Raw genomic sequence first — 23,832 nt, forward strand, 5'->3', positions numbered from 1 at the left:
TAAGTCATGAAGATAAGTAAGAGGAATAGGTAGGAAAAAGAAACGATCAAACAAACAAATAAGTACCGCAGGTGGAAGGAACAGTATCTGCCTAATTTCTAAAAGCAACATCATAGTCTTCAAGAAGATCTAGAAATGTAGGTTTACTAGAGCACAGAATGAGAATGAGAGAGTATAACAGGAGTCATCTTCAGGAAATGACCATAAAGTGCTTTGTCATTGTAAAGATACAATCTGTGCTTTATTCTTTGAGTAAAGGGAGCAAATATGGGTTTTTAGTGCTAGAGTGTAACATAGTTTCTTTTGTTAGAAATATATATTAGACTGGAACAAGTTGGGAGGGGGGCTCCATCGGGAGGCAGAAAGCCCACTTAGCTGTCACAGTGAGAGGAGACACTAGTGGGCTTCCCAGGGAGAATGCAGGAGGGAAGGGAGCTATGAAATGTCTCCATGGTTGTACTGCTAGAAATCAGGATCTGTTGCATGGAAAGAATGAAAAAGAGGAGGAGTCGTGCTACATTTCTAAATTTCCAGCATGGACTCCTGTATGGTGGTGATGCTATCACTCAGCTTGAAATCTGGAGAGACAGCAAGTTGAGTAGGGAAAAAAAAAATTAGGAATTCAGTGTGGTGGGTGATGATAAGAGAGAGACAATCATGAATAAGTGTATAGATCAAACAACACCATACAGATAAATCTTTCTTTTTGTACTTAAGAACCTGATGTATGTCCTGGAATCAAATGGACATATACATGACAATGTTTATGAGCTCCTGAGTCCCTTCGATAGAGTCCAGATTAAGCAGCCTTGTATATGGGAAAGAAGAAGCACTTTGAGAGTATGTGAAGGCTGAGAACAGAAGAAGGCCTAGCTTGGGACCCTGAGGAGTATTAGCAATGGGCAGATAAAAAGGACCTTACAAAATAACTAAGGAAAAGAAGTCAGTCAGTTCAGAGGAAAAACACAGAAGAGTGTATTTTGGAAACCAAGTGAGAAAATATTTTTAAGCATGTAAAATACAGAGGGATAGCTAGTACACTGAATGAAAAAATGAGGGCATGCACGTATTTCAAGTAGCTAGAATAACACAACAAATTCTACCAGAAGTTGCATATTACTAAATACAAAGTCATGTACTTCAGCCTAAGTAGTCCACCAGAAAATAATAGCATAAATTCTTAAGCTAAATATAAAAAATCTTTAATGTCACTGTGAATCAACAGAATAATCTTTGTCTATAATAATGGACATAAAATGGTTAGAATGAACAATAGCCCCATTCCTAGGCTTGGGTAGCCTGAAAAATTTAAGGTTCATCTTTGTAAAACAGATTAGAAAATAGAAAGAGGGAAATTCCCTCTTCCTATTTTACATGTATATTCTACATGAATATACATGTAAATAATGTGTATTCACAAACATATCAATCACTAAGCCAAATATGAGAAGGAAGGAGGGGGAAGGGAGTGGGGTGGGAAATGGGGAAGGGCTAAATGAGTGATGTATGTATGTATGCCTCTATCATCTTGTAACCCAAAAATCAGTCCTTAAATTCATTTGGAACAACAAAAAGTCCAGAATAGCCAAAGTAGTTCTCAGCAACAAAAACCACAAGAGTCAATTCAAGATGGATCAGACTTTGAAATTAGACCAGAGACCTTGAGGCTCCTTGAAGAGGGCATAGGTTCAACACTGCAAAACATCAACACAGTTAAACACTTTCTCAACAAGACCCCAAAGGCACAACAAATATAGTATTTTAAATATAGAAACTATTATGTGTTCCCCCAATCATTTTAGGATTTGATAATTATATAACATAAACTTAGTCCTTCCTATACTTATGTCATTTTATAATCCAAATAAATTCTAAAAATGTTATTTAACAATAATTCAAGTGCTGAAAATAATGAAAGGTAAATCTGTAGGTAGAGCTGATAGAAAAATGCTAGAGTATTGTGGGGTGTAGTGGCGCACGCTTGTAATCCCCGCGCTTGGGAGGCGGAGACAGGAGGATCACACAGGTTCGAAGCCAGCAGCGCTGGCTTAAGAGACCCTGTTTCCAAATAAATAGTATAAAATAGGTCTGGGAGTGTAGCCCAGAGGTAGAAGGGCTTCCAGGAACCCCAGTACCCCCCCCAAAATGCTAGAGAATAATGGCTATAAAGAGAAATTTGAAAACATGTTTTTAAGTTAAGTTTTTAAGTAACTACTTAGATACTTAAAAATGAAAGATGTTAGCATAACATAAAGCACAAGAATGGTGCTTATTAATTTAAAGAATAAGCATGTTTCTACTTCCAGAATTATGATACAAGTGCCTTCCATTAGGGTCTCAGTACTTTAACTTAACCATTGATTTGAAACCCATAAGGAAAGTGAAGATGAAATTCTTTCAACTCAAACAGGAAAAAAAGAATTTCTATGATGCCCAATTTGTAATAAATAATAATAAAGCCCATATTTTATGTTCTAGATGATTTTATAATGCTATTTAGAAAAAATAGCTTTAAAAGAAAATAATTACTTCTAATCAAAAGGTTAAAATTTATATGAAGTAATCTGTCTTATATGGGTGACGTTATCCACACATGGCTGTAAACAAAATATTCCAGTCTTGTCACTTTTCCCCAGCTGCTAGAGAATGGAAGACTATACTTACACTCAACCTGGCCTCAGCACATCCATCCACAAGCCTTCATTCCAGATAGACTCTGAGTGCCTTATGACATTGCCAAGAAACAGAAAATGATGCCTAAGGCAAATGTTTCAGTGCAGCAAAGAGAATGAAAGGTTGTATATTTTCTTTTTTTTCCTTTCTTTCTTTCTTTCTTTCTTTCTTTCTTTCTTTCTTTCTTTCTTTCTTTCTTTCTTTCTCTCTCTCTCTCTCTCTCTTTCTTTCTTTCTTTCTTTCTTTCTTTCTTTCTTTCTTTCTTTCTTTTTGGTTGTGGTGGGATTCCTGGAAACCCTTCTACCTCCGGGCTACACTCCCAGACCTATTTTATATTTTTATTTGGAAACAGTATCTCTGAAGAGCCTGCGCCATCCTCCTGTCTCTGCCTCCCAAGCACGGGGATTACAAGCGTGTGCCACCACGCCTGGCAAGATTGTATATTTCCTATGTCCCTGTGTACAAATATCCAGAATGACTCCTTTCTCCTACGCAAGAATATTAGCCCATTTTCTCTACTTTGGGCTTCAGAGTCCACAAGCATGCACTACCATGGCCAGCTAGAGTCATGTTTTTTTAAACACATTTACAAAAATTAACCAGATGGAAATTGGTGTTCACTCTCATACCAAAATAAGTCTGCATGAAATACCTTCAAGAAAACTCATTTAATTTGGTGTGTGTGTGTGTGTGTGTGTGTGTGTGTGTGTGTGTCACTGGGGGATTGAAATGAGGGGTATTCTACCTTTGAACTACATCCTCAGCCTTATTTTTATTTTAAAACAACGTCTCGCTAAGTTGCTGACAGCCTGACTTTGAACCGGCGATCCTCCTATCTCAACCTCTCAAGTACTGGGATTACAAGAGTGTGCCACCATGCCCAGCTAAGTAAACTCATTTTAAATATAAGCAAGTGGTTAAAAACAAACATCATTAGCCATAATTAACAGCACAATCACCAAAGACAGTACTGGTTTTATGTTATTAAATTTATGTTATATATTATAAATTACATGTACAAAGACATTAAATCATGTACACAGAGGCACTGGCTCCCCCTAGTACTTAGACCATGGTTTCTTATACCATCCCCTTTAAAAGATTTCAGAGTTCCACATACCAGTGGGTGATTCCAAGGCTGGGACATGGAATGACTTATTTTAGAAAGTGAAAAGGTACTTAACAAAGATATGGGGAATCTGGGTGTTGTTGAACACACCTATAGTTCCAGCAGCTGGGGCACTGGAACAGAAAGATTGCAAATTGAGGCCAGCTTTGACAATATAGGCAGACTTTGTCTCAAGAAAAAAAAAAAAGAAGAAGTAAAATTTGCTGAGGATATAGCTCTGTTGCAGAGAGCCCCTAGGTTTAATCTCCAGTACTACAATAAAGAAAAAAAGATATAGGATATTACAAAGACATAAGAGCCAGTATAAAATGGCTGAGCCAGCCAAACCTAGGACAGCATGAGCACCACAATAATTAAGGAGAGCAAAGAATTTCAAGACACTGGAAGAAAGAACAATCTATTAGTTCATACCAATAATAAATACATGGGTGGTGAATGGATATAGAGATAGGAGGGAGGCTCAGATGTTAGACATGGAGTAAATGGTGGAGTTGGAAAATCCTAATTTTGCAGATTTAATAAAAATTGGATCAATCAAGAATTATCAGTGGATGACCAACATTAAGAATTTAAACAAGGGGTGGTAATATTTGCATGGTCATAAAGAATCTACCCACAGACTGCTGACTGGTGATAATACAGTACAGAACTAGGACAACATATTGACTGGGAATCAAAACAAACATCACCAATGAGACAGATAAATATCATGTAGTTGAAATAAGGGCTCAACCTCACTTAAAGAGTATTCCAGAATGATCATGAAAGTCATCAAGCAAAATAAAAGTGAGAAATGTTCTATTTAGAAGGAATAGACTTTATTCTTCAAAACTGTTAATATCAAAGAAATGTAACAGAAACACTTAAAGAATAAAAGGGATGTAATAATTAATATAATAAATAATCCTAAAGTGGATTCTATATGGAAGGAAAATATACCATTAGCATAATATTTGATAAAAAGGCCAAATTTGAATACAAACAGTAAATTATGCAAAATATAAAATTGGTAAGCTTATGAGGAATGGGGAGGGAACAGCAGAGAAACTCACCAAATACTGTGTGCACGTAACTAAGAAAAATACAAAAATATTTGAAGCTTTAAAAATTGGTAAATATACTGTAATTATGTAATAGAATATACCTTTTCTTTTTCTTTTTGGTGGAACTAGGGGTTAATCCCAGGGAAATTCTACCTCTGAGTTATACTCTCAGCCCTATTTTTTATTCTTTATTTTGAAATAAGGTCTCACTAAGTCGCAGAAAGCCCTACTAAGTAGCTGAGGCTGGCTGGGACTCTGCAATCCTCTAGCCTCAGCCTCCCAACTACTGGGATTATAAGTGCACCCCAACACCCAGCTCATAGCATACCTGTTCTCAAGAAATATATTCATATTAAAGTATTTAAGGATAATAGGTCTGGATGTATAAAACTTTTTTTTTATTCATTACCGGCTATTAAATCCAGAGCGATCTGCCAAGGGAGCCCCACAATCCACTCACCAGACCACTATGACTCAATGTACAACTATGGAATTATGTTATTTGGCAAAGCAATCCAAGTAAAAGGTCAAGGAAATGGTCCCTGCATCACTATTGAACCTGTGGGATGATAGGGCTGATAATACTGACTGCACCCCACTGAAATGACCTGATTGGCTAGTATAACCACCGTGCTCTCCTTGGGACAGTAGTTGCAGAGTGTGGCTGTGATCAGTGCGCAGGCTGGGAATCAAACTCTGAATGATTTATTCTTTCTGAATATCTCACCACCAAAACCTCCCCTGCAAGCTTAGTTGGCCTCTGACACTTCTCAATAATTGTGTGGTTTGGGAAGGATGTTAGATTCATTCAATTTGGAAGGCTGCAGATTTCTGGAATGTTCTCCCTTCTTACTACTCCTGCCCTATTCAGCCCTGACTTTGGCCATCCCGCCTGCCTGGTAAGACTCGAGGGGGCGCATGCCACGTGGCCCAGCCTCAGTTTCTGGTGGGCGCCTAGCAGCTGTTTTTTTTTTTTTTTTTTTTTTTTTTTTGTACCATGGACCTGGTAACCAGGCCGGTCAACCAGTGGCTTGTCCTAGGACCAGCCAGCGGCCATCTTACCCGGCCACACATGCACCCTGAGAGCCGGCAGCCATCTTACCTGGCCGCACGCTCGTACTGAGAGCTGATGGCCATCTTGCCCGGCCACATGCTCACCCGAAGAGCCGGCGGCCATCTTACCCCCCACATGCTTGCCCTGCGAGCCTGAGGCCATCTTACTCAGCCAGATGCTCATCCTGGGACCAGCCGGCTGTCTTACCCAGTCAGATGCTCCGCACAGGGCCAGAAGACACTTTGAATCCTCCATCTTGACTTCCATCCAACCCAGAAAGCCAGCACCTCTGGACCACCTAGCCAAGCCCCGACAGCCATCCTGAATCTCATCAGCCCTGATTCCACCCAACAGCTCCACAGCGTGCCCTCCCAGCTCTGCAGCCTCTCTGTGCTTCAGTTTCAGTCAGCACTGGGTGATAACACTACACTGTGGTAAGCTTCCCCTTCCTTGGGCAAGAGGGTTCCGGCTTTTAGCCTCTTCCGGACTAGGGCTCCCAGCTGTTAAATAAACCCAAATATTTGTTTCCCAAGTTCCCCGGGGGTAACCAGGCTGCCCTACGGTTGTGTAAAGGGAACAGAGATGTCCTTCTCTAACACAACCATGTTGTTTCTGGACGTTAGGCAGGATCTTGGGACGCCAAATTCCTGTTTTCGTCCTCGCCCCCTGACTAGTCATGGGGGGAAGCCAGCCATCAAAGTTAGGCTCCCAGTCCGCACTAGGCCATGTTCTGGTTAATCTCCAGACTCTAGGTTTATTTGGGGAACTGTGCCCCAAGTAGCTCAGTTTTTTCTTCAAAAAGGTCTGGCCCACTTATGAGTTGGGTAACGGTTCTCGGTGGACTGATATGGGTATGTTAGATCTTAAAATGTTGACTGATCTCAGTAACTTTTGCAAACGGGCAGGTAAATGGTCATAGGTTTTGAATATCCAGGCTTTTCTGTGCATTCATTCCCAGATTTCCCTTTCCACCCCTCCTGGCTCTACTGCTCGAGTCATGCTGGCTGGGTATTCCCAACAGCTGCAGCCACAGCCACCATCTTGGTCGCCACGTGGAAACTCACAGGCGACACCTGGTGGTCTTTCTGGGTCACAGGCCTGGAATTCTGCTGACTCACAGTCTCCATTTTGTGATGACACATGGATGCTGGAGTCTGACCTGGTGGAGTTACAGGCCCCATTTCCTGATGACCCTGACCCACAAGACCTCTCCTTACCACTGTGGTCTTCATCTTATTCTGGGGTAGCCTCCTACTCTAACCCACTCCTTTCTCCCCTGCCTTCCTCCCTTAAGGGGCCAACCGTTACCTCCCCCTCGCCTACTCCTGTAGGTCACTGTACCCATTCCAGAGACCACCCCCCTTCTCTCTTGGCCCCACTATGTGAGGTGGCTGGTGCAGAAGGTATAGTCTGTGTCCATGTTCCTTTTTCCCTTCCTGACCTTGCTCAACTTCAAAAGAGACTGGGTTCTTTATCTGCCAATTCCTCAGATTTTATTAAGGAATTCCAACATATTGTACAAGCATATGATTTAACTTGGCTGGATCTTCATGTCATTTTAACCTCTTCTTTAACTGCAGATGAATGAGATTGTATTCTTAAGGCTGCCAGGGATCGAGCCAATCAGGCTCACCTAACCAATCCACAGCTCCCTACCAGAATAGATACAGTTCCTTCTGAGGATCTCCAATGGGATTATAATGACAGGGGTGAGGGAATAAAAAAAGAGGAATCACATAATACTATGCCTTCTTGTTGGCAGGCAAGATGCCTTCCACAAAGTGGTTAATTATGATAAGCTTAAGGAAATCACTCAGGGTCCAAATGAAAACCCAGTGGTTTTTCTTAATTGGTTGCAAGAGGCTTTTACCCTCTATACCCGCTTAGATCCATCTTCTGAGGCAGGCTCAGTAGTATTGGCAGCCCATTTTATTGGGCAATCAGCCCCTGATATTTGGAGAAAATTAAGAAAGGCTGAGGACAGTCCTAAACCCCTATCCGAGATTTGGTATACATGGCATTTAAAGTTTTTAATTCCAGAGAAGAACAGGCGGAAGTGGAGCATACACTCTGATTTCATAAGATGGCAGATTTACAGGCCCAAGCCATGGTAGCAGCCCTCAGGGTGACGAGCGCCACCTAGGGGAGGACGGCAGCAACGGCAGCCACCTCCAGGAGCCTGTTGTAAGTGTGGACTCACTGGTCACTGGGCATGTGGTTGCCGCCAGCCACGTCCACTGACCAGACCGTGCCCAGTATGTGGCCAAGAGGGACACTGGAAAAGTGAGGGCCCTTGGAAAAGAGGTGAGTCTCAGGTACTTCAACACAGGGGAACCACCCTTCCAGATCAGGCCCCACCGTTGGCCCTACTCGGCCTGGCTGAAGATTGACACTCGCCGGCCTTAGCCACTCATATTACTCAAGCTGACACCAGGGTAACTCTCCAGGTAGTGGGGATTCCAGTCTCCTTCTTGATTGATATGGAAGCTACCTACTCTGCCCTACCTTCCTTCTCAGGATGTAGTTTCCCTTCCCAAATCTCGCTTCAGGGGATTGATGGCATGCCCTCTTGCCCACGTACTACAGGCCCTCTTTTATGCCATTTGGAAACCTTTATGGTTAAGCATACATTCCTGATTATCCCTTTATGTTCTATCCTCCTTTAAGGTAGATACTTTTTAACCAAAATTGGTGCTGAACTTTCATTTAATTTCCCCACGGCTTCTCTTTCCTCTAATATACTTTTAATGGCTGCAGATAAAGTTGATGACAGGGAAGCCAAATCTCCCCTTCCAATAGATTTGGATAACCCAATAGTATGGGATACCAGCACCCCAGTTGTGGCGACCCCCACCACACCCTGATCCAGATTGTCTTAGTGACCCCACTATTTTCCCTGCCTGCTCCCAGTTTCCCATATCCCTCCTTCACCGATGTGGGCTTGAACCCATTATTTCTCATCTCCTGGCCAAGGGACTGCTTATCCCTACTAATTCCCCTTATAATACTCCCATTCTCCCAGTTAAAAATCCTAAAGGGACTTATAGTTTAGTTCAGGATATCCATTTAATTAATTTTGCAGTGGCCCAATCCACCCAGTTGTCCCTCATCTCTATACCCTCTTATCTCAGATTCCCCCCAACACCACCCAATTTTCAATTCTTGACTTTAAGGACACATTTTATATAATGTTTCTGCATCCTGAGTCATACCCCCTTTTGGCCTTTACTTGGGAGAACTCCAATACCCAGGTTTCTCAACAACTAACCTGTATTGTCCTCGCCCAGGGTTTTTGAGATAGCCCACAGTTTTTTGGACAGGCTGTAGCACATGACCTTCTCCAGTGCCCCTTGGAACCTAGTTTTCTGTTAGAATATGTAGATGAACTTTTACTTTGTAGTCTCTCCCTGGAAGTGTCCAAATGGCACACTGCCCTTCTCCTTAATTTCCTTGGAAGCAGGGGTTACATGATGGCCCCACATAAACCCCAGTTATCAGTGCCTGAGGTGTGGTATCTAGGCCTACATCTCACCCCAAACACCCAAGGCTTAACTGTTAACCAGGTCAAGGCCTTATGAGACTTACAGCAGCCCATCTCAGCTGACCAGATCCAATATTTCTTGGGTTTTGTAGGATTTTTCTGGCATTGGATCCCCAACTTTGCCATTCTAGCTAAGCCACTTCCTGAAGCAATTAAGGAAACCCTGGTTGGTCCCCTCACTTTACCCTTGGTCATTCATCAATCCTTCCTGGCTCTCCAGAAGCCCTCCTTAAATTTCTTCCCCAGTCCCAATAAGGCCTTCTTGTTATATACTGATGAGAGGCAAGGGATAGCCACAGGAGTGCTCACTCAACCCCTGGGACCAACCCAGGCACCAGTGGCCTATTTATCTAAACAGCTTGACTCTACCACTCGTGGGTGGCCACCCTGTCTCTCTGGCAGCAGCCACGCCCACAAAAGAGGCTCTTAAAATTTGTCTTCGGATGTCCCTGCAGGTTTTTTTCCCTACATAGACTCCAGGATTTGCTCTGTCCTGGAGTATTTCCTCTTCTGTCACCTTCTCGCATTCAGGAACTTTATTATTTATGGAAAATCCAGATGTTAAACTGTCTCATTCCCCAGCCCTTAACCAGGCCAATTTTTACCAGTGAGCCCTTAACCAGGCCAATTTTTACCAGTGAGCCAGGGTTCAGGCCCTGATTCGTGCGCACCAAATGATGTTCACTCTTGTGTTGATATGACTGAAGCTTTGGCTCAACCTTGGGCGGACCTCTAGGACACCCCCCTTCTTAATCCAGATGTTACTTATTTTGTTGATGGCAGCTCTGTTCCTGATGCCAGAGGTAAGAAAAGGGCAGCCTATGCAGTGGTCACCCTAACTCAAGTCATTGAGGCTGCCAGGTTACCGGATGATACTACCTCTCAAAAGGCTGAACTGATTGCCCTAAGTTGAGCTCTACACCTGGCAAAAAACAAGTGGGTAAACATATATACCAATTCTAAATATTCCTTTTTAATAGCACATTGCCATGCCTCAATTTGGAGAGAGAGGGGATTTCTTTCCAACAAGGGCTCACCCATTGTTAATGCCACCTTGATTAAGAAGCTCCTAGATTCCCTTTCTTTACCATCTGAGCTGGCCATCATCTACTGTTGGGGCCACCAGACAGAATCTTCCTTAGTGGCCAAAAGAAACAATAAAGCTGATTATACAGCATGACAGATGACACAATAATCTCAACGAAGACCACCAGCCTCTGTACTATTTTTAACCCTACCTTCAATGGCACCTAATTACAGCCTGGCTGAATAAAAACACCTGATCAAACTTGGGGCATCCAGCACAGGGGATGGTTGGCTCATGATACAGGATAAGATTGCTCTGCCTGAGGCTCAGGCCAAAAAGTTCATTAGCCTAATACACAATTCTCTTCATGTGGGACCTATGGCACTGAAGCATTTCCTAAGCCCCTTGTTTTATTCTCTTCTCCTGTAGCAGTTGATTAGTAAATTCAGTGCCCCCTGTTCTTCTTGAGCTACTGTGTCTCCCCAAAGAAGCCTTTGCCTCTCCTTTCCTACCCACCAAATGAGAGGACACTTGCCAGGACAGGACTTGCAAATCGACTTCACCCATATGCCGCCTCATAAAAAAATATCTTCTTAACCATGGTCGATATCCTAACAGGTTGGGTAGAGGCTTTTCCCTCAAAGGACAAGACAGTCATCACAGTGGCCAATATTCTATGCTCGAACATCATCCCTCAGTTTGGACTCCCTAATTCTTTACAGTCTGATAACAGAGCAGCTTTTACTTCTAAAATTACTCAACATGTGGCACAAGCGCTTGGCATTTCATGGAAGCTCCATATCCCATATCAACCACAGTCATCAGAAAAGATAGAAAAAATAAATGGGATCCTTAAGAACCACCTAACAAAACTCTCTCTAGAGCTTCGAGTATCATGGCCTGAACTCCTGCCACTAGCTCTGGCCCATGAGAGGGCCACCCCTCAAAGCCCCACCTTTATGAGTCCCTTTGAATTGCTGTATGGTCACCCTTTCCTGCTTAATCACTCTCTCCCTTCAGGCTCCCCTCTTTTGTCTTCCTATCTTCTATACTTGTCTTTTCTCAGGCACCTTCTTAGGGAACATGCTGACCGATATCTTCCCCAACCCGGGACTGAAGAAGCAGCTCCACACCCTGCAGTCACAGCCCTTAAGCCAGGGGATCAAGTCCTCCTCAAATTGCTTCAACCAAAACATCTTCAACCATGGTGGGCTGGGTCCTTCATAGTGATCCTGACCACACCTACTGCAGCCAAACTGCTGGGGGACCTCAACTGGCATCATCTTACCCGGGTAAAAAGGGCTCTGTTACAACAGTCCCATGACAGATTCTCTTGCACAGTGTTGAGGCCTACTAAGCTTCATTTTTCTCAACATAATTCTCTTTGATGTTTTTATTTTAGCAGGTCCACTTGTTTACATACTATGGTGTTCTCCCTCTTCAGATGCCGTACTGTCATAACTCCTCATCTGCTAAAGTCTCCTCGAGCACACATCACCAAGCTGTCCAGGGTAACCTCCAACTCATACCGCAGCTATACTTCCACCTGCCCATTCCTGGAGGACCTGACCTCTCTTGGCCAAGGGACCCCCTTACGATGCCCCTTGACAGCAGGAAGTAGTTCAAGATTCAAATCTCCACCCATTATCACCAAAAGGACGGGATGACAAGTTGGGTCCCTCCCCGCTTCCCAGCAGGAAGCGGGTACCCTGGAGAAGAAGGAGGAGACTCTGCTAGGTAGGCATGTGGGCAGTATCGCGAGGCAGGTGATATTGCAAGAAAAGTGGTGTTCCCACACGTAGTCCCACCCCCAAGACGTATATCTTAAAAAGAGAGGCATTTTCCCTCTAGCATCGGATGGGCCTGCAGATTTTCAGGATTGTCCAGCCCCCCATCCCCGAGAGGACCGCAGTAAAACTGGTACCGCGCTCCCTGTTCTCTCTCGCTGCCTTTTTACTTACCACGCAAACCTAACACTTATGAATCTCTTTTAGGTAGAGACTTGTATCCCCAACTTAAAGCTAAAGAGTGAAAGCTAAAAAAAAAAAAAAAAAAAAAAACGACTCACTAAAAGCCCCCTTAATTGGTTAAGGATGGAACCAGCCAAACTCTGGCTCCTTACTGCATCACTGAACTTTTTAACATTAAAAATTTATGTGGTTACAAACAATACTAATAAGTACAGCACAACTTGAACAGAAATCAATAGAACATCTTGAAACTCACAGCACTAGTGTCCCTGAAAAGACTTTGTGGAAGAACGGTCAAGTTCAGCTTTAAAAGAACTGTAGCTGAAAGTTGGAGGCCAGCCTTGCCAACTTAATGAGACCCTGACTCAAAAATAAAGTAAATGGGCTGAGAATATACCTCAGTGGTAGAGTGTCCCTGGGTTCAATCCCCAGTACAGCAAATAAAATAAAATATAAAATAAAGGAAGGAGGGAGAGAGACTCACTCCAGACAGCATGGACATGAAGGAAACTAAGTGGAGAGTGGTCAGTAGCCCCAGGTGCTCCCCCAGCCTGTGTGTGCACGTCCTTATCACACCATCACTCTGTCTTTTAGCAGCCAGTCCACCACTTTGTCAGTCACTTACACTATTTCTTTATTCATCTTGTACCACCTGTGAGTTTAGGATTTACTTTTCCAGCTTCTACCACAAAGGCAGGTAAGAGAGAAAGATAACTGTAATGGGTTTGAGTGAACCAAATACAGATTTGTAACATTCGACAGTACCAAATAAAACATATTTCTAAGAATGTAAAGCTCTCAATTTATATTTGTTTATTTTTCAATCTTTTGGCTGAGAAATCTGGGAAAATATATGTACATGGGGGAAAATAAAAAATTGAAAAACAAACATTTAATATTTAAAACAGAAAAAATTTCATCTCTAGAGAGAGCACTGTAAATAATAAAACCAATTTTCAAAGAGAGTAAAAGAATTCTGCCTACATTGCTCTCGATTGCCAGGAGAAAGAGGAGAGTCTGTAAAGAGGATGGGAAGGTGACAAAAAAAGTAGGTTTATTTTTAGTGGTTCTTTCCTACAGAAGGAAACAAGGACTTTTTTTTTTATAACAAAAGCCATTTTATAAGAGATTGGATTGTGTCTTTTCTAAAGCTATAGAATCACTTGAGGAAAGAAAGTGTTGGAATTAACCAAGAAAATATAACACTCAGTGAAGACTTCTAAAATAAAATGTGAAAAAAGCAAAGATACATATATTAAAGTTTCTTTGAAGAAGGCTCTGAGGAAAAACAATTTAAGTTACCATTACATATACCATTAGTGCTTATATATATTCCGAGCTTAGAATATCATCTTAAAGCTGTCTTAAAATGTGAGTACAGGAATACAAATATATACATTTTCAAAGTATATTAGAATATTTTGGAATGTGTTTAGATACTTCTTAAATTATCCAAACTTCATTATACTTTGCATGCTTAAGCAGGTAGATTAGGAAACACAGAACTCAGCAACCAAAAAGTATCAGCTTAAAAGATTGTGAGGAGGAACTTTTATTCACCAAACTTGAAGACATTTCATTTTCTTATTGGCATCCACATTCAATAGAGAATTAATTTTATAAGATCAAAAGTAAAATTATTTACTATAATTAAAATTGTTTCTTTTAACTTAATCATTAATTTTAATATATTTGGAGGTATCCTTGTACTGAACACTTTGCATATACTTTTTTCCTTTATTTTCTTATATTTTAACTGATAGAGAAGATGAAATAATTTGATACGTGCATCAAAACCAGAAAAGAAGGAAGGCTTCTTGCTGTATTTCTAATGCCCTTCATCACCCTGAGGCTATGCTCAACTTACTGTGATTGGAAATGCATGTAAGATGGCTCCTAGGAACCTATTTAATTACTTTTAAGTAGATAGACTTACATTATTGTAACTGAAAAGATGAATAGTAAACATGGATAATGTTTACAAGAAGTGTCAGACTAACTGGATGGGATTTCCTGCTTAGGTAAAGATTTGTAGGATATTTAGAACTCAAAAAAGTGTCGGCTGTGATATTTTGAGGAGGAAATTTTATCTCCAAAACACTGAAACCTGAAAACATCCTATATTCTTATCCGGATCCCTGCTTAGAAGCATTTGGATTTCTGCCATATGAGCACAATGATAGCTCCACTACCATTCCAAGCTTTGACAATTACCCAAAAGACTAAGAACTTTTCCCATATTATTGTTTTTCTAATTTTCTGATACTTGGTGATCATGTGATTTTTTCCAAACTTTAGCACTTGAATATGTGTCCAAGGATGGCAAAATAAAGGATAAAAACGCTGAGCAGTGCTAATCCTAAAGCTGTAACCACACAACTTAGAATATTTCCCCAGCAAGTATAAAAATGTTTATTTTCAATGCTATATGTTTCACTTTTAAGTATAAATGACCCAACAGCATCAAATGTAAAGCAAACATATAAAACAATTAGTGTACTATACTTGTGATTTTTATTGATTTGTAAAAACGAACTCTATTAGTTTAACTCAGTCTATCAGTGTTTTCTTGAAAAGAGCCTAACATCATCTGAATAATGTTTTATTCATGGTTGATTAAGAATTGTAAACTCCTGAGTGACCATAATATGTTTCTTTCTTTGATTTTAAAGCAATCCATCACTAATGTTTAAACTAAGTTGAGTGAACTTTTTAAGGAAAACTTAGTTATGGAGCAGAATCTTCTTTTGGAAAGCAATAGAGTATAGTAGAAATCCCCAAACTAAGTGTCAGGCCAACCAAAATTCAGGTCCAGACTTTACCCACAACTTGTCTGAACTTCAAATAAAAGATTATCCACTTTGAACTTCACTTTCTTTCTTTGTAAAACTGAGATAACACTTCTCAAATTTTGTTACTAGATGCAATTTACCAAATGTACCTACCACATCGTAGGTTCGAAAATTGTTTTTCCTTTTATTGTCTTTTCTAATAAAAAATATCATTCTAAACAGCTAGGCTACCCTTCTACCTATGTCATAAACCTCTCCCTCAAATGACTTCAATAAAAATCCTCATTTTAATAGTAAATAATTATAAAATATACTGTGCAAGTGGGCAATGTTTATTTTATAAAATTTGTTAAGAAATTTTCTGAAGAATTCATTTAGAATTAATTTGCATAACGTTTGTATGAAAACATACATGATTAAATAATTCACAATTTTGGTAATAAAAATACTTTATCCTTCAATCCTGGACAAATCCCTAATCTAAGCAGACCATCTTTCCCTAAGTGTTTTTTCCTAGCATGGAAAAGTCGATAAACATTGATGAGTTTGTGGGGAAAAAATTTAAGCCCTACATTTGTTTTTTCTCATCTATAAAAAAAGTTAAGAATAGCACATTTCTCATATGGTATTTTGAAGATTAAAGTAAAGAACATAAAGTGCTGCCACATCCTATGTTAATTTGTCATTGTTAGCATCATCACCTTCTGATTTGAGTCTTGTGAATTTTGAAAAAAGTTATCTTAATCCTTTGAATATTCATTCTTTATCTCTAAAATAAGAGGGATAATTGAATTCTAGGCCCACAAAGCACCATACCTGGCATGTAGTAAGCTCTCAAAATATTAAATTTTTATAAGTATCTGAGGATTTATAAGTACATTTAAATCACAGTTTTATGTTGGCTTGGACTTCTTTTGTAGGTAATTTCTTTTTTTTTTTTTTTAACTGAGGATTGAACTCAGGGGCATTCTACCTCTAAGCCACACCCCAAGCCTTACTGTATTTTTTATTATGAGACAGGATCTTTCTAAGTTGGAGAGGGTCTCACTAAGTTGCTCAAACTGTCCTTGAACCTAGGATCCTCCTGTCCTCAGCCTCCCAAGTACAGGTTTGTCCACGATGCTTGGTTAGAGATTTTATTTTTGTGTGTGGTGCTTGGTACTGAGCCCAGGGGTATTCTACCTCCAAGCTATACTCCCAGCCCAATTTTTATTCTTTATTTTGAAAGACGATCTCACTAATTTGCAGAGGTCCTCACTAAGTAGCTGAGGCTGGCTGTGAACCTGGATCCTCCTGTCTTAGCCTCTCAAATACTGGGATTCCAAGTGTGTTCCACCATGCCTAGCTCAATAATTATTTTTGTTATGCTTAAACGTCCATCAATTCTTTCTCTAAATAGATTTTTTCTTCTTTTTCCCCATCTCAGTTGTAGGTCTGATTAAGCCACATCTGATATTGTCTCCTAATCCCTCTATATCAGTGATTGCAAAGCTTTGGATCAAAAACTATGCTATCTATAATACTCTCTTCACCCCAGCTCAACCACACTGAACAATACAACCGGTACCACTCCTGATAGATTTCACAGTTTTGCTGATTTCAGTATTAAGAACTTACACATTTTTAATTATATCTTTTTCCAGGTCATTCCTGGACTATTCACTTTATTGATTGATTGATTGATTGATTGATTGATTTTAGCAGGCTTTAGTAGATTTAAGTCTCCCAGGGAATTGGTTCAGGTCAACTAAGTTACTGAATTTATTTGGGTAAATATGTTTACATGTTTCCTTGTTATCCTATTAGAAAACTATAGTGATCTCTTATTCATGATGTTTATAATATTTGCCTCCTCCATATTTTTCCTGACCTGTCTGGCTAAAAGTCTATCAACTTTATAGATATCCTGAAATGTGCAGCTTTTGTTGTCATTGATTTAATTTGATGTTTTTCAATGTTCTGTTCCATTAACTATAGATCTGATGTTTATTATACTTACTAGGTTTAATTTTCTTTAAATTTTCTAGTTGCCCAAAGTACAAATTTAAAGAATTTTAGATATTTTTCTTCTCTAATAGACATTTTGATTTAGGATGAAAAAATTTCCAGAATAATATTTTCTTTCAATTTGTGTTTTTATTTTTATTCCACTTTAAATTTTTTTATGTACCTTTGATTTTCTGCTTCAATATATCTATTGTATAGAATAGTATTATCTTGTTTACATATATTTGGGAAATGCCCAGAGAAATTTCTGCCCTCTTTTTATTTATATATCATATACTTCCATAAACTATTGCTTTATTTTAATCTCTCTTATTCAGTGCTCCTTTTAAAAATAAGATAATCTTCTTTATTCTTTGCAACATTTTTTGTTCTGCAATCTATTTTGCCAAATATTACTCTAATAACTCCATTATTCTTTTGGGTATTTTTTAACATGTTGAATTTTTCATGCCTTTTTATTTTAGTTTAAATCTACTAATAGAATGTGTTTACATATGAGTATGTATGTAACAGAGAAGAAGATGAAATCACATTCTTCTTGTAACCTAATCTTGGCAGCTTTAGTCTGTTTGTTTGAAGTGACACCCTAGATTGAATCCCAAGTTCAGGAGGTTGGGAAAACAAAGACATGAATACCAAGGGGTAGGGGTTCCTGGAGCCATTTTAGAAGTTACCTACCATAGCCCTGTGCTTATTTTTTCTAGGAAATGTGATAAACTCTTTCAATTAGTAGTTTCTCTTAATCTTTTTCTTCATGGAAATTCTGAAATTATATATATTTTTTAAGTTCGGAATTTTTCTTTTCAATTGTTTGCTCTTCGTTTTTGGTTTTCTATATTTGAATATCCTCATAGTAGAAAAACTTTAAATGCAGGGATATTGGAAAATATTTTAATTGCTTACTGTTAAATAAGTAAAAATTAGGCTTATATTAGTTCTTGTAAACCAGTATGGTGATGCTCACCTGTAATCTCAATACTTAGGAGCCTGAAAAAAGGAAGATTGAAATTTTGAGATTAGCTTCAGCCACTTAGCAAGACCCTCAGCAACTCAGAGAGGCCCTATTCAAAAATAAAAAAAAATAAAATAAGGCTGGAGGTATAGCTCAGAGGTAGAATGCCTCTGAGTTTAATCTCCAATACCAAAAAATAAAAAAGAAGAATTAAAAAAGAAAGAAGTGATATTACTTTTTATTTTAACTTCAATAGGAGAGATTTGGATATAAGACAGAAGGAAGAAACTAATTTCATACTGGCCTGTTTGCAATATGTGAGAAGAGTTGCTTTGTAAGAGGGACAGCTAGCAGCAGGAATGAAAAGTCTTTTTTTTTTATAAAAAAATTTTCTTGTTTCTAAGTGAATGTTCTGTAACACTCCTTACATTTAAAATGCCAATGAGACAATTTGAGCTAAATGCAGTCAAAATATATCTTCAGTAAAGTATTGATCCTAAACAATAAAAACGAGGTATTTCTAAGTGGCAAAAATAAATTAAATTTTGTTTCCCATAATTTTCATAGCTTATATTAAACATATAAGCAGTGTGAATATTCTCTTTCAATCTAAGAAAATTTTAGTAAGAAAGATTTTGACATTTAAATAAATAAAATAGCTTAAAATTATGTGAATATTTTTTCTATTTATTTTATCAACAGATTACTGTATTTCTATAAAGTAGTGAAGGGAAAAAATTCATTTTCTATCTTTTCTCTATGGCAATGTAGATTCATATATAAAGGTCATTTTATGACACTAAAAAGCTGTAATAAAGTTTTATATAAACCCGATTAGCTTTAATTCAGAAAATATAACTGCATGAACTCCCAGTATTGTGCTAGAAATAGCAATTAATGAGGTAGAAATTTAAGTCGGTTCTAGAATCTTCTCCTGAACATGTGATCATACTAAGAACTAGATCCTAAAGTGAAAATCATCTACTTAAAATAATTCTAAGTTTCTAAATGAAGTAATAGCTTTTTTTAGGCACAAATCCATATTTAAGATAAAACATAATGACACCATATTAAACTTTGTCTACCTCCGTTTTAAAAGCTTATGAATATATTTCTGACTACCCTTATTTTGGCTAGTTACATTAAAGCTGACTGTACCGAAAGGGTAAGAGGGATGTGTATTTTCTTTTCAATTCAATCATTTCAAATAGTAAGTGGTGGAGACAAATGTGCCTGAACAGACTATATATGAACAGAATATATATCCACTGTGAGGCTGCATGTTGCTGCCCCTGCCTAATTTTCTATTCCTAGCTAGAACATAAGTTATATGAATGTGAAATAATTTCACATTCCCCCTACCCTCAATTCTACCTCTCTCTTCTACTTATTAAAAATTAATAATAAAAGAAAGAAAAAAGTGCTTGCATTCCCATGCTTTAAGTTCTTACATTCACACATGCCTAGGCCTCAGTTAGTTTTACATGGTGGGAAAACATCCTGTTTGACTCTGTATAACCAATGCCTGACTTCATGATGTTTGGATTAGTTGACTTTTCTACTTTTTGATGCTGTGAAAGTATTAGCATTTGGTAGAAACAGTACTTGGGATTTGGAATTTTGATCTTTTTCTAGGCTACTGATATGTTCTATGATACTCCATTGCAATGCTGGAGAGTGGCAATGAGCCACAGCTCCTAATAAGCCCCAGAAGCAGAAGAGAAACAAGTCATTCTACTGAACTGTGATCATCTGTGGACTGGGTGTATTAGATGCATTTTCAACTGCCTATGAGCTTGGAGGGAAGTAATCACATAGTCATTTCAGGGGCACTTGTAACTTTTGGGGGAATGCCAAATCACTAGATTTTTCAGATCTAGAATTCTAAGTATAATTCTTATACCAAATATTTTCAGTAGGCTTTTTATAAGATTCTTGAGTTAAGCAATTTTAAACAATTAATTTGTTCTGTTTCAAAGTTAGTACTTAGTAAACATATAGACAGTTGCAAAATCACATACTCTCTTTATAGTAAAGAGCTTAATTTCTCTTTGATAGCCAATCCTGTTTGGGTTTAATATTCATGATTTTATATAATGTCTTCTAATTTTTTTAACTGGAGTTTGTCTATGTATAACAAAATTGTGATCTATAAATTCACAAATTTCCTCCTGGGGTTTCTGAAAAACTTTAATAAAAATGGAACTGTTAATAGTAATAATAACCTAAGTAAATTGAATTTTTTTCTTCAATCTTTTGTTCAAAAACAACAATATTGATTTCTTGAGTTATTGGTTGAAGATAATATCATAATCAATGTACAAAATAAATGCAGATTTCTATAATCATCTTCCAGAAGATATTTCGTTACTGACACATATATGTAATTGTCTGTTGCAGTGTTATATATATATATAAGTTCATCATAAAACTGAATTGTACTTAGGAAGTTATTCCTTTTTGAAGATGTTTTAAGAAATGAAAGCTAACATTTGGTTCTTGATAATTGGAATGAAAATCTGGCAAGTTTTGCGAAACTGAGCTCTCTACTATTCTGTTGTACGTGTGTGTAATGTAAGAATACCACAATTTATGATATTTTATGCACAAGAATATTTTCTTTTTAGTAATTTATGATAAATTCACCCTTGATATTTGTAGCAAACCATGTACTCCATGCTTGGCTAGTTACCTAATACATTTTTTCTCCCAGTGTTTTATGATCTGAGGTAATTATAAGAATTACATTAATGCAATTATAGTTTCAGGTTAAGTAGTAAGGGAAAATTGATCTGTTTAATAACCACCAAATATTTTAAATAAAAATGTAAAAATTTTGCTGTTTTGCAATATAGCTAATAAATCATTTTTGTGAAATTTGAAAAGTTATGTATTCAAACTTAAAAACTTTAAGAGCAAAAGTAGAATAAACTACCCAAGATGGTATCATGGAACTGGATCAAGTTGTCAGAGCCACACTGACAGGAAACGGGATGGAACTTCTGTGCAAGATAAAGAAAACAATAATAGTGAACCATCTCAACATTCTTCAACAATTCCTTAAAAACAAACCAAAACTCTTTCTTGGGAAAATGCATGCTTCTAATCACAGTACTTGGGAGGCTGAGACAGGAGGATCACAGGTTTGAGGCCAACCTCAGCAATTTAGCCAAGGCTTTGGTAACTTAGGGAGTCACTAACTCAAAATAAAAATAAAAAGGGCTGGGGGGTATAGCCTAGAGGCAGAATTTTCTTGATCTGATTCCCAGTACAAGTAACAATAATATATGCATTTATTGTAATACATGCACTTATTGTGTTTGTGGTGTGTGTGTGTGTGTGTGTGTGTGTGTGTGTGTGTGTGTGTGTTATTAGAAGCTTCAAAAATAGAAGATACAAAATTTGTATTGAAAAAATTATTATATCCCTGAAAAGATGAAACAGGAATTAAGTCCCCAGCTCTGGGATACTGGCTGGATTCCCTGTCTTGCCTGCTCAGCTTCCTCTCAGGTCCCATTTATGTTTGTATATTCCTGTTGCCCTGTTCCAGCTCTTTCCAGCTCTCCTCCATCTGAGAACAGCAAGCCCAGGGCCACTCTTCAGTTTTTCTTGTTTCCCAATATATGAGGTAAAAAAGCTCTTTGATGAGCTCTTCCCAGTTACTTAGGTGCAAGGCAAAAGAAAGTAGTCAAACTTTCATATCCTTAGCTTCCACATCCACAGATTTTGATCAGTCTAGGATCAAAAATACTTTTTAAAATTGTGTCTGTGATATACATGTATAAAGTTTTTTCTTGTCATTATTCTGTAAATAATATAACTATTTATATAGCACTTACCTTGCATAAGGTATATTAAGTAATCTAGAGAGAACTTAAAGTATATGGGAATATTGCAAATTTCATATGCAAATATTACAAGTAGCCACATATTTTGGTATCTATGGGGGAGAGGGTTCTGAAACAGATCCCCATGAGTGCAGAAGGATGACCATAGTCACAAAACCTGAGTTCAGTATTTGACCTTGCAACTCATTAGCAATATGATAAAAAAATTATGGACCGAACAGAACTTGCCTCCTTTGTCCTTATATATATCCTCCCTAAATCCTTTACTGAAGGTACTTTATGTACCCATAGCTTACTGTCTCAGCTGTCTTTTGCTCGTCCTTTACCCAAGAGCACTGAAGTTTAGAGAGGAAGCTTTCTAGACAGACCAGTTCACTGACCGTGATTTCTGATTTTTGCTTCATTTGCCAGCCTGTTTTAAGCTAATGGGCTCAATTCCTGTTTGTAAGCTTTCCATTTCTGTTACAAGATATCTGAGAAAAGCAAATTTAAAACAGGATAGATTTATTTTGGTTTTCATGGTCACTTGGCTCCACTGCTTTGGGCATGTGGTAGCACATAGCATCAGTGGTAAGAAGGATGGGGTTAGTGATACTGCTCACCGCATGACAGACAGGAAGCAAGAGAGCGCCACAAAGCCTGAGACTGGGATCCCTGTAGCCCATCCAAAGTGATCCCCAGAATGGTCTAATTCCTTTCAGTAGGGCCCACCTTCTCAAGGTTCTGTAACATCCCTGTAGCACAACAGGCTGATGACAAGCCTTTGATATTTGTACCTTAGAGGAATGCTTATGATTGAAACAATAATGGTGCCCGTTCTCCCTAGCCTCTCACTCATGAGATGGAGTTCTCAGACAACTCGGTCTACTTTTAAATACTTTTAAATCTACTTTGCTTTTCGGAAGTTGTATCCCAGCATGCCCTTCTGCATTGAGACTTCCTTGGATTATATTTGCCTACCGTCATTTTGACTTTTCTCCAACTGTAGGCCTTCTTCTGCTTGGCCTAGAATTTCTGGTCTTAGCTACATTCTATGCTACAGTTCTCTTTTATCATGGTCTTCTAGCTCCAGCCTGCAGCTTGGCCTTTTGCTCAGCTTGCACTGCACAGTGATGAACTTTTAGCTCTGTGCCAGGAACAAATGCTGACAGTGACAGACACATGTAAAAACAAGGGTAGGGATCAATGGAGACAGATCATTTAGCTGTGGGATTAATGAAAACAAACCATCCAGTTTGGTACAGGGTCATCATTTAAACTGAAGGATCATGTCTTCTACTATAATTTAGTCTGATTTTTTAACATCAAGATATTTTGGCTTTTTAGATACTCTTTCAGGAATGCATAGATAATTTTATTTTACCTGGAACCACCTCTGTTCCACTAAGTAAAGATGTGCTGAGTGTGCAACCAAAGAGAAGTTCTGAGAAATTCAAGTACAGCCCCTAGTTTCATCGGTGAATGAAAGAGAAAGGATGTACTTAGAAACAAAGTCAACATGATTTCAGTATTATTTAACATGAAAAATAAGTAAAATAAGATGAAATAAGATGAGTTGAGGTTGTTAGGGTTTTTATCCTCTGCATTAGCTGAAATTCTTCTTGCCATGATTGCCACACTGGTTCCTTTTTAAAAATATTTTGGCACATTGTAATTATACATGATAATGTGGTTCAAAGCAATATAAAAAGACATGCACACTCCTAAGTCTATAAGAACAAATTTAGCATCATAACTTATTTTATCTTATAAGTTTTTATCTATTATAAAGAATTGATCCACTAATAATTAAAAAG

The 23,832-nt window shown here is 38.4% G+C and overlaps 1 pseudogene across 1 annotated transcript in view; it reads left to right on the forward strand.

Annotated features, from left to right (window-relative positions):
• The first annotated feature begins 12,130 nt into the window (after positions 1-12,130).
• The window catches only part of LOC308262328 (translocon-associated protein subunit alpha-like), a 37,342-nt pseudogene continuing 25,640 nt past the window's right edge, over positions 12,131-23,832 (forward strand). The window contains exons 1-3 of the transcript in view: positions 12,131-12,204; positions 19,326-19,353; positions 23,103-23,211. The product of the transcript in view is annotated as a translocon-associated protein subunit alpha-like (transcript). The remainder of the gene's footprint in view (positions 12,205-19,325; positions 19,354-23,102; positions 23,212-23,832) is intronic.

This window comes from Muscardinus avellanarius (assembly GCF_963383645.1).
Source record: "Muscardinus avellanarius genome assembly, chromosome: 4".
Classification (NCBI taxonomy): Eukaryota; Metazoa; Chordata; class Mammalia; order Rodentia; family Gliridae; genus Muscardinus; species Muscardinus avellanarius.